Source organism: Gymnodraco acuticeps, unplaced genomic scaffold, assembly GCF_902827175.1.
Source record: "Gymnodraco acuticeps unplaced genomic scaffold, fGymAcu1.1, whole genome shotgun sequence".
Lineage (NCBI taxonomy): Eukaryota > Metazoa > Chordata > Actinopteri > Perciformes > Bathydraconidae > Gymnodraco > Gymnodraco acuticeps.
The window spans coordinates 17124-34389 of NW_022990453.1; the positions used below are offsets into that span (position 1 = coordinate 17124).

Here is a 17266-nt window from a genome sequence, read left to right on the forward strand (position 1 = left end):
GGGCAATGACGGACTCTATCATGTCCCTCCCTTAATATGGGCTGTGATATCTATATTGATATTTTCGTCCATGAAAAAAGGTTAAGGAAATTCATCACTATCTACAGAGAGCCATAGTGCCATGGTCAGCAGTAGTCTAATACAGATATTAATTAATTCAGCATTCCGCTTATCACACAGAAGTTATGGACCATGATTTCAGACACATGAATAAGAGATAGGGCTGTCTGTATGTCGGTGCATTCACAGGGCTGACTGAACGGGACGTACTCCTCCTCTCTGCTGAACACCCCCACAGCGCTCTGTGCAGGCCTCTCCTCTTCATCTGCATCAAATTGCATCTTAGCCATGTTGTCAAACAGCTTTGACAGATGCTTCTCCACCTGAGCAAACACACAAGCACATTTAGTTGGGCTCTATACAAGCTCACGTTTTTTACCACTGCGCAAATAAATAATGTTTAATTAGCATTTTCATTTGTGTAAGGGCAAGACCCATGTTCTGCAGCATGCCTGATGCATTTAGGGGCGAGTTGTTTTAACAGTGATTTATCTCTCCATGATGGAAAGCATTAGACAGTTTCCTAATGATTGAGGTTGAGGCTGGCTGCAAAAACTATGAGTGAGACTGCCCCTGTGGACACTGCAAATACTACAGCAGTCGACAGCACTCAGTGGAATGTGGTGTAAGTGAGCCACCTGCTGTGGGTGGTCACATTGGACAGGATGTCCAGCAGATCAGCTGAAGAGATGAAGTAAAATCTGGGAAAGGCCAGACGCTTGGTGTCCAGGTTTTCTGACAGAGCTTTTTCACATAGAGACAGCCTACAGAGAAATACAGATGTGTGTGTGTGTGTGTGTGTGTGGTGTGTGTGTGTGTGTGTGTGTGGGGTGTGTGTGTGTGTGTGTGTGTGTGTGTGTGTGTGTGGGGTGTGTGTGTGTGTGTGTGTGTGTGTGTGTGTGTGTGTGTGTGTGTGTGTGTGGGTGTGTGTGTGTGTGTTTGTGGTGTGTGTGTTAGACGTCTGAAGCCTGTACTGATAACACTCATTAGAAGTAAAAAACAGAGAGAGAGAGAGTTCGCACCTGCTTGGATGTCCTCCAGTTTACCAAACAGACCCACTTTATTAGTGGCCTCCACTACATTGGGCGTTTGATGCACAGCGTTTGCCAGCTCTTGAAATCAGCATCAATCCCTCAAAGCGCCTGGAGTCCTGCAGAGGATTTCACAGGGAGGAATCAGGCTTATAACGAACATCTGGCTTTAAGCACAGCCCAATGTCTTTGGAGTAAATCAAGAGTGTTTAATAAAAAATAAATAAACTTGGAGCCTGATTTACCTGTTAGCTAGTAGCTAGCTGACATTAACGTTACACATTGCACTCATATTACTCACCGAAACCTTGTAAAGCCGGTCCCGGCTGCTGTTACAGAACCGACTAACTCCCCTTTCGTGTATGTACAGCTCTCAACATGCCCAGACTTGTAGTGATGTTCACCTCGTTTTATACTTTTCGTCTCAGTCTGAAAGAAACAGGTGAAATTTGCTAACGTGACGGCCATCTTTGTGATGGTGACGCGTTTTGTGCGAGACCAGAGACCTGTAGTTCACTGAGCGGTTTCTCACAAACAAATGTGTAACTTCACAGTTTTACGACACATTTACATTTTTTGACTTGTAAAATGTTCTTTTAAATTGACAAACATCATATGTGTCATTCGTGGCACAATTCAAACGGGATCAAAAGATAACCTTTCTCTCTCCATTGACTTCAATGTATAATGTTCCGCTTCCGGGGTCCCATGGAGGCTCCCGGAAGGGGAGGGACTTCGCCTCTCTATATTGTGTGTGGTGTGTCCCCCGGAAAGTGGAGGATATTAATGATTGTGTTACATTTTAGCAGCGGTGCACATACCATGAATATGGGGACATGCCGGACAGATCTTCAAGTAAGGGTTACGATCCACCCGCTGTGAAATGAACTTATCTTCCATATTTGCCGTACACTTGTGTTTACGGAAGTTGAGATGTTTCTCGGTTGTGATTGGTTGTTCCTCGTCACATGACGAGCGGTGCGCGCTGCTGCAGTGCACGTCTCCATTGAAACCAATGGAAATGAGCTCGCAACGCTGATGTGTATGGCTCCGTACAAAGTTGTACTCATTGCATTAGTGTAGGCTACTGTAGATTTTTACACTGGAGGCACCCATCTCGGCCGAAGTCGGTTCATGTTAACCTAAAGGTACATCATTAAATGGTAAATGTCGCCTTTAAGGAGCAGAACATTTTTGTTTTATTTGTGTGTGAATAATGAAATCATTTCAAATATGTTTTTCTGTGATAGGTAATTGGTGTGGAGAAGATTGACCTCAGCCTTGCTTTGAACATTCTTCCAAAGGCTCTGTAGTAAATGGTGAGTATTCAAATGTTTTGTGTGATTTACTTGACTAACTTAAACTTGATCTTTAACTAATTGAAAACTGGTATTAGTCTGACAATTTCTGAATGTTTATTCATAACATTTACATACTGCAAACATTGCAGGGATAAACACATTTTCTGATTTATTAGGCAAAAGTGATTCAGAAAGTGAGAGGCAATAGCCAAACATTCTGCGATAAAGCCTCCTTCACAAAAGTGATAATGTTTTGTTTGTTGAAATGGCTATAAGGGTGTTTCTTATATGTAGTCTTTAAAAAAAAACGTAAACTAAATGAAATGTAATGTAGTCTAACCTGAGGCCTGTACTACGAAGCTGGTTCAACCTAACCTGGATATGTTTGAGTTAGCCGGTTGGCCTAATCCAAAACATACGCGCTCTCGCTAAACTGTACTACGACGTGGGTTATCAAGTGGATCGCTCAAGCCAGCCGTGTCCTATCTAGTTAGGTGCGCGTTCACATGAAAGGGGTGGTATTTGGAGCATTCGACCAATCACAAACATGGAGAAGCGTACTGACAGCTCAGCGTCATAGTTACTGAATGAAAAGTCAACTATAATATTAGACAAATATGAAGACGTTAAACTTTAAACATCCATGACTTTATCCAGGATCAAAGCCACATAGCTGCACCTGCAAGGTGAATACAGCTGGCAAAAGAAAAAGTGTTTGAATGCATACATTAACAGGTTTATGATATCACTGCCCCGTCTAAGAGACGAGTGGATCTGACTTTAATTACATTTGTCTCGAGTGTTTCGTCAACTTAATGTGTTGCTTAAAATAATCCTTCTGCATACAGTATGTGACACTAGTGCTGTAGCGACGCGTCGACGACGTCGACGTGTCGACTTCAAAATATCGTCGACGACATATTTCCGCGTCGACGCGTCGCTACCTTTATATATACAGTCTATGGTCGCTACACACACGTGGGTCACCCAAAGCAACAAGCAGTTCGCAATCGCACTTCAAACACAATGGAGACTGAAACGGCTACCACCTCCTCCTCACAGGATTGCGCACGAAGCCCCCAAACAAAAACATCTCGCCCTAGGTCTTCAAAAGCATGGGAATATTTTAAAGTTTGTCCAAAACGCAAAGATATTTATATATTTATATCTCACTGAGACTGCTGCATAGCCTAGGCCGGAAGCAGCAGCTAGCTGTGGTGGCTACCATTAGCAGCTAGCATTTGCTCTCCGATTTTTACATAAAAATGGAATTATGGATTATAAATTCAATATTTTTTATACATAGACGTTAAAAACCTATGGATTAACCGATTCAGCCGTGTTTTTTCTCATTTTAATGCCATTGAACACGTCTTTTGATCAGATTGACAGCTACGGTGGTGAGACGATCTCCCTAGAAGCTCTGTAAAGGTACGTGTTGTGATGACTGTATTTGCTTCCCCTGTCGCGAGTCCGGATCACTCAGTGATAATACTATATACCTACATAATCTGTGGAGTCTCAGCTTTAATCGGATATATTGTATGTGCAGCTACGATAAGTAATAAGGGTACTTTTATCTTGAGTTCTGTGCCAATGTCCGTTAGCATTTTTCGCTCAGGGGTCATTTAGATGCTTCTTATGAGACTTGTGTTTTGTTTTGGTAAACATGGTTTGTATCGTCAGTTAGCTGAGATTATTTCCGTTAATCTGGTATAACACATTAATAGGTTCTTAATATTAAGACACAGTATCGTGAAACATTTTTTTTTACATTACGTTTTTTTTACATTACGTTTTTTATGAATTGAACAACAGAAAAATAATCGTTATGTCGACTAATCGATCAAATAATCGCCCGATTAATCGTTTTCAAAATAATCGTTTTCAAAATAATCGTTTCCCCCCAGCACTATGTGACACTGTGAGTGTTGCACGGCCAGATACGACTCAGCTGACTCAGATAAGGAGATATATGATACATTATGATGTGATATGCCGCGAATGAGTTGCAGGCGAACTTGAGCTCCAGGAGAAAACCCTAAATATGAATGTTCATGGCCTCAGTTTTCTTCATATTTACTGCCAGTACTTTTGTACTATGTGCAGCTGTTGTTGTATTTTTTCAGTTTGAGACAGTAGAGAACACCATCATCAGCATAAAGCAGAAACTTCACCTCATTATAGAGAGACCAGCAGCAGCACATTGCGCCAACCCAACAAGATTTAATTCATATATACATTAAATAACGTTTACATTTAAACCCTGAGCTTTGAATATACTTTAACAGCTCTTATGAAATCCTCACATTTTTGAAAAACAACAAAAACAAAACAATGTAATTGAACCCAAAAGTAGAAACACCAAAAACAATCTGTACAAAGATATTCTATTGTTGTTGCATTTATTAAATTCAAAGTTGTTTAAATCACAAATAGAACAGATACCGGTACTTTAGTAACCTAAATGTCATAAAGTAATGAATATATACTGTATATGTTTACACAGTGAGGCATACAAATAATACATTTAATTAACATTTTATTTTAAAATCAAGTCTAAACACAACTAAAAAACACTAAATATGAAAATGTGAAGGAAGGGAGGGGGTGATGTAGGAAGAAAGAGGTGAGGGAAATGGAGGAGAGAGTTTGGGGTGAAGTGAGGGGAGAGTATGGAGGAAGTAGGTAAATAAAGGATGGAGTAAGGTGAGAGAGGGTGAGGTAGCAGGAAGTAGGTACAGTAAATGGGGGAGGGACTTAATAGTGAGTTTTTTTACATCTATTATACAGATTGTGGGAAAACCTGAGCTCCAGGAGAAAACCCTGAGTATGAAAAGGGGAAGGCAGTAAGGGGTGAGGTAGGAGGAAGGAGGTGAGGGGAAATTGAGAAGAGAAAGAAGAGAGGAAAAGGCAGCTACTGACGTCCAGCCTCCTCCTTCTCCTCTTTCTCCCCCTTTGCTTTCTTTCTCATCTCCTTCTCTTGCATCTTGCGTAGCATTTTCTGCAAAATGGCGTCCCTTTCCTCAGTCGCCCTCCTGCGAGCGAAGAATCCTCTGCTCTTATTCTTCATGTGAAGACACAGGTCCTCCAGAAGTGTCTTTTCGTCGTCCATCTTCTTCTCTTTAGCCTCACAGCTCTCCTTCGCCTGTTTCAATCGTATCTCCATCAAAATAACCCTGGTTTCCCAGCGCTGGTCTTTCTGGGTCAGGTCTTCTGAGAACTTTTCCTCCTTCTCTCTCATCTGGTCTTCAAGCTGCTTGACATCCGTCTCCCAGCTTTTTTTTAACTTGGCCAAATGATTCTTTTGCTTCTGCACCTGTTTGCATTTAGCCTCCACCTGTTTTAGCTGAGTCGCCCAGCTCTGGTGTTTTTCGGCCAAATCTTCAGAGAACTTTTTCTCTTGCTCATCCAGGTCGTTCTGCAGCTGCTGGACTTTCATGTCCTTCTGTTTGAAATCGATCTCCCAGCTCTTGTTTTCCTGGATCAGGATATATATGGATTCCTTGGCCTTTTCAAATTTTGCCTTAACCACTGTCTCCCCGATCAGCATTTTCAGAACCAGGTTGTCCTTCTTCTTCTCTTCCTCTTGAAATGTGGTTTTCATGAAATTAACCTTGGTTTCGCAGCTCAGGTGTTCTTCTGCCAGGTCTTTGGAGAACTTGTCCTCCTTCTCTCTCATCTGGTCTTTCAGCTGTTTGACATCCGTCTCCCAGCTTTTGTTGTTCTTTGCCAGATGCTCGTTCTCCTCCTCCACCTGTTTTAGTTTGTCCTCCACCTGTTTGAGCTCAGTCTCACAGCTCAGGTTCTTCTTGGCCAGGTCGTCCTTTTCCTGAGACACCTCTTTTAGTTTGGTCTCCATCGAGATCTTTTCTCCCTGCTTTTCCAACTGGTCCACCAACTTTTGGACTTCCTTCTCCATGGCTTTGATTTTACAGGTCTGGTAAGTGTTGTGCTTCATCACCTGTTTCAATTTCAACTCCATCTTTTGTTTTTCCGTCTCCAAGGTGTGGTTTCTAGCGACCTGGTAGTTTTTCTCTTCCACTACATACTTCATGCCTTGTTTCTCACTCTCCCAGCTCTGTTGTTTCTCAGCCAGGTCCTTGGTGGACTTTTCCTGGCTCTGAATGAGTTCTTCCTCTCTTCTTTTCAGCAGGTTTATGGTCACCAGGTTCTCCTGCAGCTGCTGCTTGTGTTGCGCCTCTTTAGTTTCCATTTCCTCCTCCAGAGCGCCGTATCTTTCCTCCCAGATTGTCACACAATCAAGGAGTTCATCTCCTCTCATCACCAGCAGTTTTACGGTCTCTGCGTCAAACTGCAGGAGACTCTCATCGTTCTGGCTGTCGGATGTCTCCATGTTGCTCTGGTCTGACTTTGTTCCCTCCATGGCACTGTCTGTGGACTTGTGTTGTGCGTAGGGATAAAAATCTATGTGTCTACGTGATACGTGTTTTGTCTAGAAAACTGTAAAGTTTGTTTGCTCTGACTGAATATGTGTACCACTCACCGCTCTGAACTGAACAACTGAATGAGTTGACTGGAACCCAAAGCTCTTGCTATGCAAAGCTCTAAACCACCTGTGATGTCACGTGATGATGTCACCGATTCTACTTTCAACTGTGAAGATGTCATTCCGTTAGGGTCACATGTGATTCCGTTAGGGTCACATGTGATTCCGTTAAGGTCACATGTGATTCCGTTAGGGTCACATGTGATTCCGTTAAGGTCACATGGGATTTTGTCGTAAAATGCGATTAATTTGTCCCACTTTATGACTTTATAAGCATAATAAATGTTGTGCTTTAAGGTCTTTATAGTTACACAATGCCAATATTTAATTTTATGAATTTTCTTTAAGTTGTTTGGAGTCAAAGGTAACAAGCCTCTTTGTAAGCACAAATTTGTATTCATACAAAAATATAATTATGTATTATAAGTGCATTATTTGTGTGTTTGTTTCTACTTAGACACACTTACAAAATACTGACATTATATACAGATTAGGTGATTTAAAAAGAAAATCTTAATTTAAAAAATAACAAAAAAATTAAATGCATGATGCTTTTGGGCAAAACCTAATAACTGAATGCCTCCCTTATTGCTGACAGGATTTCATGATTTCATGACTTTATAAGCCCAATAAATGTTTGTGTTTCGAACACTTTACAGTTACGGAGCGTCCACACTACAGCTTCAAAAAAAGCTTGGAGCTGGGCGTGTCTGAAGCTTGGGGATTTTATTCGAGCAACGCGACCAACAACCAATCACATGAATCTCCCGCCCCCGACATACAAAGCAAAAAACCCCGGGGATTTTATGCGAGCAATATATATATATATAAACTCCCCAAACAGGTGAAAACCTACCAGTTTCACCCACTGTCTCTGCCACCTCCCTCCATGCCTGGTTCCTCCGGGTTGTATCCCGGTAGGTGAAGAGGGTCTGGTCATACAAAACCGGGTGATTTGCTACGGCGATAAATAGTTTCTCCTCCATCTTTTTTTTAAATATAGAAATGAACGGCGGGATATTTCTCCCAGCTTCGACGCGGTTTGATTGGCTAGGGCTTGAGCTGTCAGATTTTCAGAAACGGGATTTGATTGGCTGGCGCTGGCTACTCCGGCGTCTCCGGCGTCAGAAGTTGAACATTGTTCAACTTCTGACGCCGGAGACGGACCGCTATGCTACCCACAATTCAGTTCGGCAAAAAGCGAGGCAACGTGACGTCACCCCATTCAAAGTGAATGGGCAGACGCGTTGGAGACTGTTTTTGAAGCTGTCAACGCTGTAGTGTGGACGCAGCGTAACACAATGCAAAGATTTAACTTTATTTAATTTTCTCGATATTTATTTTATTCAATGGTAACAAACCTCTTGCATAGCACAAGTGTCTTTTCTGTTAGTCTTTGATCTCTGTTGTAATTATTTCAAGGATAAGAACTTTGGGTTCTAGCACTCCCAGACCATTTACATGCACAACAACTTATAACACACTACAGGAAAGGGAAAACCCCCCAAATCAGAATAAGGCCTCATATATATAAAGACATTATAATTATAACTTAACAATAGTTTATATAAACAGTCTATGATTGTGACACATGCCTGTATAAAACAAGTGAGAGATGGCTCTTCTGTAATTTCAGTGCTACACATAGATTTCACCACGATGGATCTGGTAACGTTTGAGAAGGAGAACTGTGAGCGTATCCAAGCCGTTGAGACTTCATTCGGACCGGCAGGGAGGCCTCTATCCCAGCCAGGGAGAGTTCTGGTGGGTCAGGGTCATAAAGCAAGGACGTACTAGGAAGCCAGAGCCTAAAGTTTTCTTTCTGTTCAACGACATGCTGGTGTACGGCAGCATCATCCTGAACGGCCGCTGGCACAAAAAACAGAAAGTCATCCCTCTAGGTAAGCAGAACCCTAGATCTATCCGACAGATTCAAAAGATTCGATTCAAAGGTTTTATTGTCATATGAACAGTGTAGAAATGGCTATGAAATTCTTCTGACCTGAGCTCCTCCAACAATGCAACATGTATAATAAAATACAAAAATACAAAATAAAAAGTAGTGCATTTAGTCTATATCTAGATAACGATGATATGATGGAATGTATACCTCCGTAGAAGCTTTAGTGATGAAGTGTTTGTTTTTGTTTTGCCTTGTTGTAACTTTATATTCACGTGCAAAAGATATCTACAACAGCAAAACAATGGAGGTGCATGGCATTTAAAGTACACTGAAAAAAAGGGGAAAGTGGGGTTGTTCAATTTGCAAATATGCAGTTAATATATGAGACATAATTTATTCATGTTTCTCGTCGAAACATGAATCAATCATGTAGAACTATTTTAATCTTGAGGGCTGTACGTTCTATAAGTCTCAATCATGTTAAGAAATAAGAAAAAAGTTATGTTTATCTCTGTAACTCCGCCCACTGAGCACATACGTCAGCAGCTTGCTCTGCAGCCGATTACTCAGCTTCTAATTATTATTTACAAATATTTTATTCACAAATTAACATGGTCGGACTCAAACCCGTACTTTAATAGTTTCGTAATTGAACCTGAACAATATGGCACTTTAATGGACAAGATGTAAAGCAGAAAAAAATTGCAAAATATATTTATTTTTTAAAATGTGAAGCTTTTTATTTTTTAAACAAAGGAGGGGGGAGGGGTTCTACCATCTTTTCTTCCCGCATCGGAGGAGTAAGCTGGTTCTGTCCCGAGAACATCTCTACAAGGTAAAAGTTATTTAAAGTTATTTAATGTCATCAAACGTTCGTCATAGGTCATAGGTTATCACAAGACGCATTGTTTGCAAAAAGCAGAGTTCACATTTGCCGTTACAACGAGCAACGTAAATACAGCTGTCAATTTGTAAACATTGTCATTCACTGGTGTTAGCTAGGATAAAGCCATGAAAATCATAAGGTGAGTTTATATTGATTGACTTGTGTTTAGCGTGTTTTTATACTGTGAGTATTTGTAGAGCGTAAGTCCGGCAGTTGCTTGATTTACAATATTTAAAACTATGAACCTTGCCCAACGTTATGCACATTAAACCGAGTTCAGTGGGGAGGGGGGAGTCATAGATGATGGATGAGCTTGCGGCATGTTTGCATGTCTATAGGCTAGCCTACGTCTTGTTTTAAATGATTGTTTCATGTCTGCTGTCAGGCGGTGTAGAACTTTACTGCGTCGGTCCGGCTCTGCTCTTGTGCCGACTTTTAAGGGCGCTGATGCAGGTTGTAGGCCTACCTTACGTTAAGCGACCATCTTTACCCATTTAAGGTGTTGATTGTTAAAGATACAGTATTGTCTGTGGGACCGCAGTGTTTTCCCTAAAAAACGGTGTTTATGTCTCTGCTTTGATCCGCTCTGTGTCCATGTAAATACCGTAAATACACACAGATCAAAACAGAGACAATAGAGAGGCGAAGTCACGCCCATCTACTTCCGGTCCATGGGACCCCGGAAGCGAAAAATTATACATTGAATTCAATGGAGAGAGAAAACGTATCTTTTGATCCCGTTTGAATTGTGCCACGAACTACACATATGATGTTTGTCAATCTTAAACAATCATTTCCATGTCAAAAAAGTCACATTTTGTCGTAAAACTGTTGAAATATAAGACTATGAAAAATACGTGACTACAAAGACTACAAATCCCATTCTGGGTCGCGTAAGTGATGTCACAGGCGATAATGCTCCAAGTGGTTGGTTCACTTTTGCAAGATGCCTGTGTGCTTTGTACCAGGTTGTAATCACAAAAGTCATCATACCACTTGCTCGTTCTATCTTCCCGTCTGATGAAAGGACCAGGAGTCGCTGGATCAGACATATCAGGTAATATCATAGGTAATATACATGTTGTGCATGGAACATAGTCAAGTTAGCTACCTAGCTAGTAGCGACGAGTAGCGAGCACGTTAGTTAGCATTACATTACTTAGCCTTGTCATTTTTAGTAGCCTTACCATGAAGTTATTATTTTATTACATGAAGTAAACCAAAATGTTAAACAGTAACCAAACATGATGGTAAGTATTTCGTGAAACATTTGAAGAGTAGCCTACTGCGCCCTCCACCGGGTGCTAAGCAAGCAGTTCAGGGAGAGTCGAAGGCAGGCAGGGAGCTTTGCATGACATTCTTCTGGACGTGTTTCATTGTGATGACAGCGAGGGTGAGTCAATCTGTTTGTTGGAAAGACAGTCGTTGTGTGCTTATTGAGAGAAAATTGTTAGAAGAGATAATTATTCAAAGTGTTGTTACTTTAAAGTGTTGTTACTGACCTTTTTCTGTTTTATTTTCTTTACCTCACCTGTAACTGCTGAGACGTTGAGGAACATGCACACTGACCTGCTCTGGCAACCTGATTTCCACTGTACGTAATAGTATTTGGTTATGGTATATTATTTATATACATCAAAAGCACAATGCACCCCCCAGAGACACACATGTATTGAGTGTGATATTTTGCATAGGTCATGTGAAATCATCTTTACATACTAGAAAACTGTAGGAGCGGCAACTTGTTTTGAAATATAATTTTTAATATCCGATAATAAAGTTGATCTGTTTTCTTTATTCTTCTCTCTTCCCAGCTCCATCCATCACCATTCTCTGTTCCTGCAGGTCCTGCTTGCTAATCAATGCTCATATGTTTTTACACAATTACAAATAAGGTCAATGTATTTTATGACATGAAGTTGTGCTTCATTCGGAGTCAATAATAAATTCATTCTGCCTTCAATTGCACAATGATTGTGGACTGCACCGACATCCATGTAGCTGCCCCCCAGTAAGATGAACCAAGCAAAGAGGGTCACCATCATGCCCAAGGACATCCAGCTGGCCCGCCGCATCCGCGGAGAGAGGGCTTAGACTGACCTGAGACCAGCACACCCAAACACAACGGCTCTTTTAAGAGCCACCTACAGTTTCAAAGAGTTGCAATCCTACGTTATTATAATGATTAAACTGGTTTATGTATCACTTAGTTTACTGAACCGTGATGAATGAAATAAATGAGTGAGGTAGTGGTTTACTGAAGTTACAAAGACATTCATATATGAGTAACAGGTCAGTGTAAACACAAGCTTCTGTCAATTATGGATCATTCAAACTATATAAAAATATGTAATAAAGTTCTAAAACAAGTATTCGGTATATTCCTTGATAGCGTTTGGAGAAGGTTGTTTTTAAGTTTACTCAAATCTATCGTTTCAACTGTTTCACTTTATGAAAAGGGAACAGGTGAGTAGAGCATCATTGAGTTTCTTATTCTGTCAGTAAATTATCCAAATGAATGTTTTTCATTATTTTAGTCAACCCTAAACAAATTGATTGTACCTTTTAATAATGACCTTACATGGTCGGCAAAGTTAAATTAACTTCAGAAAATCAAATTTGTTCTGAGAAAAAAATAATAAATGTTTAAAGATAGGAACTTGCCATCCCACTGAAAAACAGTCCGTAGAGATTTAAAGGCGTAGTTGTAGTTCAGTCCAACGTTTCATTTTGATTCATTTGACAACAGTCAACTATTTTCATAAAGAATATATCTATGTTTCAAAGTCAACTTTATTGTCAATCTTACTCAGTTTGTGTTTATAGACGAGAGAGATCAAAAAGACGTTTCCAACAATCCCAAATATGAAACATTTAATTATACAATTTACAGATATGTATACAAATATATATATCCTATATACACCATCATGTATAATGATGGTGTATGATGTAGAAGGAAGTGTGGTAGATAACAAGTAAATATAGAGTTACATACAGATCCATGTTACAGCAAAATATGGAATAACTAAGAAGCACGCAGTATAATAATAATTACATGCAACAATTAAATAACTGCTCAGCATCTCCACCACAATCCCAATCTGCTGTGTCCTGTTTTCCTCCCCCCTGCATAACACCCCATCACACATACGAAACACAACGCAGAGTCCGAGGGTGTTAAGAGTATGTTTATTGAAATGTCCTCCTCTCTACTGGCCAACACAGGGAGCATATGCTGGGTGTAGAATTTTTCCAGGAGGAGGAGATTTCCATGCCATGCAGGGTCTTTGGGGATGGGGATGATGATCGCCTCCTTCGTGGTCCACACAACAAAGTAGCAGAGACTCCGGTCTGTGATGTGCAGCTGCCCTTGGACCTGGTGCCAGTATGGGTGATTCTCCTTGAGAATGTATGACCCACCCTCCTCACGAAGACAGAAGGATGGTAACTTGACTGCCTCCGCGATGGTCATGTTCCTCTGGCTGTGTGGACACTTCACCTCCAGCAGGGCAGATGGCTGCACAAGTCCATCGGGTGATCCTCCCAAAACACCGGACTCACTCACAAAGAGACCAGACTCGATTCGAACACTGTCACCCGATAGGCCTCCACAAAAGCCTTCACCCCTTCGGCCTCGTTTACAACCCCCCAGTTGACAGTTGGCGATGTCTCTGGCCAGTGGGTTGTATGTCTCCTCTCGCTGTTGGTAAAGTTGAGACACCGGCTGGACTACTTTTTAAGTGCCAGGCTTCCTCCACTGGCACTCAACATCTGTGGAGCTGATCTGCCACATGGCAAATATTGCCAATGCTGCAGCGTGGCTGCATTTGTACATCCCCTGTGCACAATCACAGACAGCGCTCTGCATCGCGCCATCGTCTCCCATGCAGATCTGTAAAAATAAAGTAAGTACCATTTGTTAGCATGCTATAATAGATTGAATGAGCAATAATACAAGGATGGTCCGGATCTGGAGGTGGAAGGGTTTATTTTTCCATAGTTTTGTCCTCTTGTCTAATTGTTGTTATTGTTTGTTTTTTCTGTATTTTTTGTAATTTGTGCTGTATTGGTTGTGATTGTACATTGTATTTTTCTAAATGTGTATGAATACATTTTTGAAAAACATTTGATCAACAATAAAAAAGGATTTGGTCAGGATCTAGACTCAGTGTGTAGTTTATTAATTAATCAATGCTCTCTACATTAGGAAAACACATACCAGTGTACCAGAGGGAGTCACACACAGCTGTGCCTAGATAACCAAAATCCTTGAATCTACACACAGCAAATAAAGTCAAATGACACAACGAGAAAAAGGAGATCACACATACAGTATAGTCGATATAAAACTGGCCGCTTCAATCTGAAGAGCAACTAAAACAAAACACGGGAGTGTACCTTGTTCTTGTGAACACTAATGTTATCCACAGCATACACAGAGACCACGCATTTCTTAAGGAGAAAACTAGTTACTAAAACAAAACACGTTAGTGTACCTTGTTAGCTAATGTTAGCTAGCTGACATTAACGTTACACATTGCACTCATATTACTCACCGAAACCTTGTAAAGCCGGTCCCGCTGCTGTTACAGAACCGACTAACTCCCCTTTCGTGTATGTACAGCTCTCAACATGCCCAGACTTGTAGTGATGTTCACCTCGTTTTATACTTTTCGTCTCAGTCTGAAAGAAACAGGTGAAATTTGCTAACGTGACGGCCATCTTTGTGATGGTGACGCGTTTTGTGCGAGACCAGAGACCTGTAGTTCACTGAGCGGTTTCTCACAAACAAATGTGTAACTTCACAGTTTTACGACACATTTACATTTTTTTGACTTGTAAAATGTTCTTTTAAATTGACAAACATCATATGTGTCATTCGTGGCACAATTCAAACGGGATCAAAAGATAACCTTTCTCTCTCCATTGACTTCAATGTATAATGTTCCGCTTCCGGGGTCCCATGGAGGCTCCCGGAAGGGGAGGGACTTCGCCTCTCTATATTGTGTGTGGGTGTGTCCCCCGGAAAGTGGAGGATATTAATGATTGTGTTACATTTTAGCAGCGGTGCACATACCATGAATATGGGGACATGCCGGACAGATCTTCAAGTAAGGGTTACGATCCACCCGCTGTGAAATGAACTTATCTTCCATATTTGCCGTACACTTGTGTTTACGGAAGTTGAGATGTTTCTCGGTTGTGATTGGTTGTTCCTCGTCACATGACGAGCGGTGCGCGCTGCTGCAGTGCACGTCTCCATTGAAACCAATGGAAATGAGCTCGCAACGCTGATGTGTATGGCTCCGTACAAAGTTGTACTCATTGCATTAGTGTAGGCTACTGTAGATTTTTACACTGGAGGCACCCATCTCGGCCGAAGTCGGTTCATGTTAACCTAAAGGTACATCATTAAATGGTAAATGTCGCCTTTAAGGAGCAGAACATTTTTGTTTTATTTGTGTGTGAATAATGAAATCATTTCAAATATGTTTTTCTGTGATAGGTAATTGGTGTGGAGAAGATTGACCTCAGCCTTGCTTTGAACATTCTTCCAAAGGCTCTGTAGTAAATGGTGAGTATTCAAATGTTTTGTGTGATTTACTTGACTAACTTAAACTTGATCTTTAACTAATTGAAAACTGGTATTAGTCTGACAATTTCTGAATGTTTATTCATAACATTTACATACTGCAAACATTGCAGGGATAAACACATTTTCTGATTTATTAGGCAAAAGTGATTCAGAAAGTGAGAGGCAATAGCCAAACATTCTGCGATAAAGCCTCCTTCACAAAAGTGATAATGTTTTGTTTGTTGAAATGGCTATAAGGGTGTTTCTTATATGTAGTCTTTAAAAAAAACGTAAACTAAATGAAATGTAATGTAGTCTAACCTGAGGCCTGTACTACGAAGCTGGTTCAACCTAACCTGGATATGTTTGAGTTAGCCGGTTGGCCTAATCCAAAACATACGCGCTCTCGCTAAACTGTACTACGACGTGGGTTATCAAGTGGATCGCTCAAGCCAGCCGTGTCCTATCTAGTTAGGTGCGCGTTCACATGAAAGGGGTGGTATTTGGAGCATTCGACCAATCACAAACATGGAGAAGCGTACTGACAGCTCAGCGTCATAGTTACTGAATGAAAAGTCAACTATAATATTAGACAAATATGAAGACGTTAAACTTTAAACATCCATGACTTTATCCAGGATCAAAGCCACATAGCTGCACCTGCAAGGTGAATACAGCTGGCAAAAGAAAAAGTGTTTGAATGCATACATTAACAGGTTTATGATATCACTGCCCCGTCTAAGAGACGAGTGGATCTGACTTTAATTACATTTGTCTCGAGTGTTTCGTCAACTTAATGTGTTGCTTAAAATAATCCTTCTGCATACAGTATGTGACACTAGTGCTGTAGCGACGCATCGACAAAGTCGACTTCAAAATATCGTCGACAACATATTTCCGCGTCGACGCGTCGCTACCTTTATATATACAGTCTATGGTCGCTACACACACGTGGGTCACCCAAAGCAACAAGCAGTTCGCAATCGCACTTCAAACACAATGGAGACTGAAACGGCTACCACCTCCTCCTCACAGGATTGCGCACGAAGCCCCCAAACGAAAACATCTCGCCCTAGGTCTTCAAAAGCATGGGAATATTTTAAAGTTTGTCCAAAACGCAAAGATATTTATATATTTATATCTCACTGAGACTGCTGCATAGCCTAGGCCGGAAGCAGCAGCTAGCTGTGGTGGCTACCATTAGCAGCTAGCATTTGCTCTCTGATTTTTACATAAAAATGGAATTATGGATTATAAATTCAATCATTTTTTATACATAGACGTTAAAAACCTATGGATTAACCGATTCAGCCGTGTTTTTTCTCATTTTAATGCCATTGAACACGTCTTTTGATCAGATTGACAGCTACGGTGGTGAGACGATCTCCCTAGAAGCTCTGTAAAGGTACGTGTTGTGATGACTGTATTTGCTTCCCCTGTCGCGAGTCCGGATCACTCAGTGATAATACTATATACCTACATAATCTGTGGAGTCTCAGCTTTAATCGGATATATTGTATGTGCAGCTACGATAAGTAATAAGGGTACTTTTATCTTGAGTTCTGTGCCAATGTCCGTTAGCATTTTTCGCTCAGGGGTCATTTAGATGCTTCTTATGAGACTTGTGTTTTGTTTTGGTAAACATGGTTTGTATCGTCAGTTAGCTGAGATTATTTCCGTTAATCTGGTATAACACATTAATAGGTTCTTAATATTAAGACACAGTATCGTGAAACATTTTTTTTACATTACGTTTTTTTTACATTACGTTTTTTATGAATTGAACAACAGAAAAATAATCGTTATGTCGACTAATCGATCAAATAATCGCCCGATTAATCGTTTTCAAAATAATCGTTTTCAAAATAATCGTTTCCCCCCAGCACTATGTGACACTGTGAGTGTTGCACGGCCAGATACGACTCAGCTGACTCAGATAAGGAGATATATGATACATTATGATGTGATATGCCGCGAATGAGTTGCAGGCGAACTTG

General features: G+C 40.8%; 1 long non-coding RNA gene across 1 annotated transcript; it reads right to left on the reverse strand.

The window, feature by feature from the left end:
- Positions 1–191: 191 nt before the first annotated feature.
- Positions 192–14307, reverse strand: LOC117552367. Its single transcript, XR_004569937.1, has 3 exons — positions 14251–14307; positions 1083–1210; positions 192–383 (listed from the first exon to the last, which is right to left on the reverse strand). It is a non-coding gene; the product is annotated as an uncharacterized LOC117552367 (long non-coding RNA).
- Positions 14308–17266: the final 2959 nt, after the last annotated feature.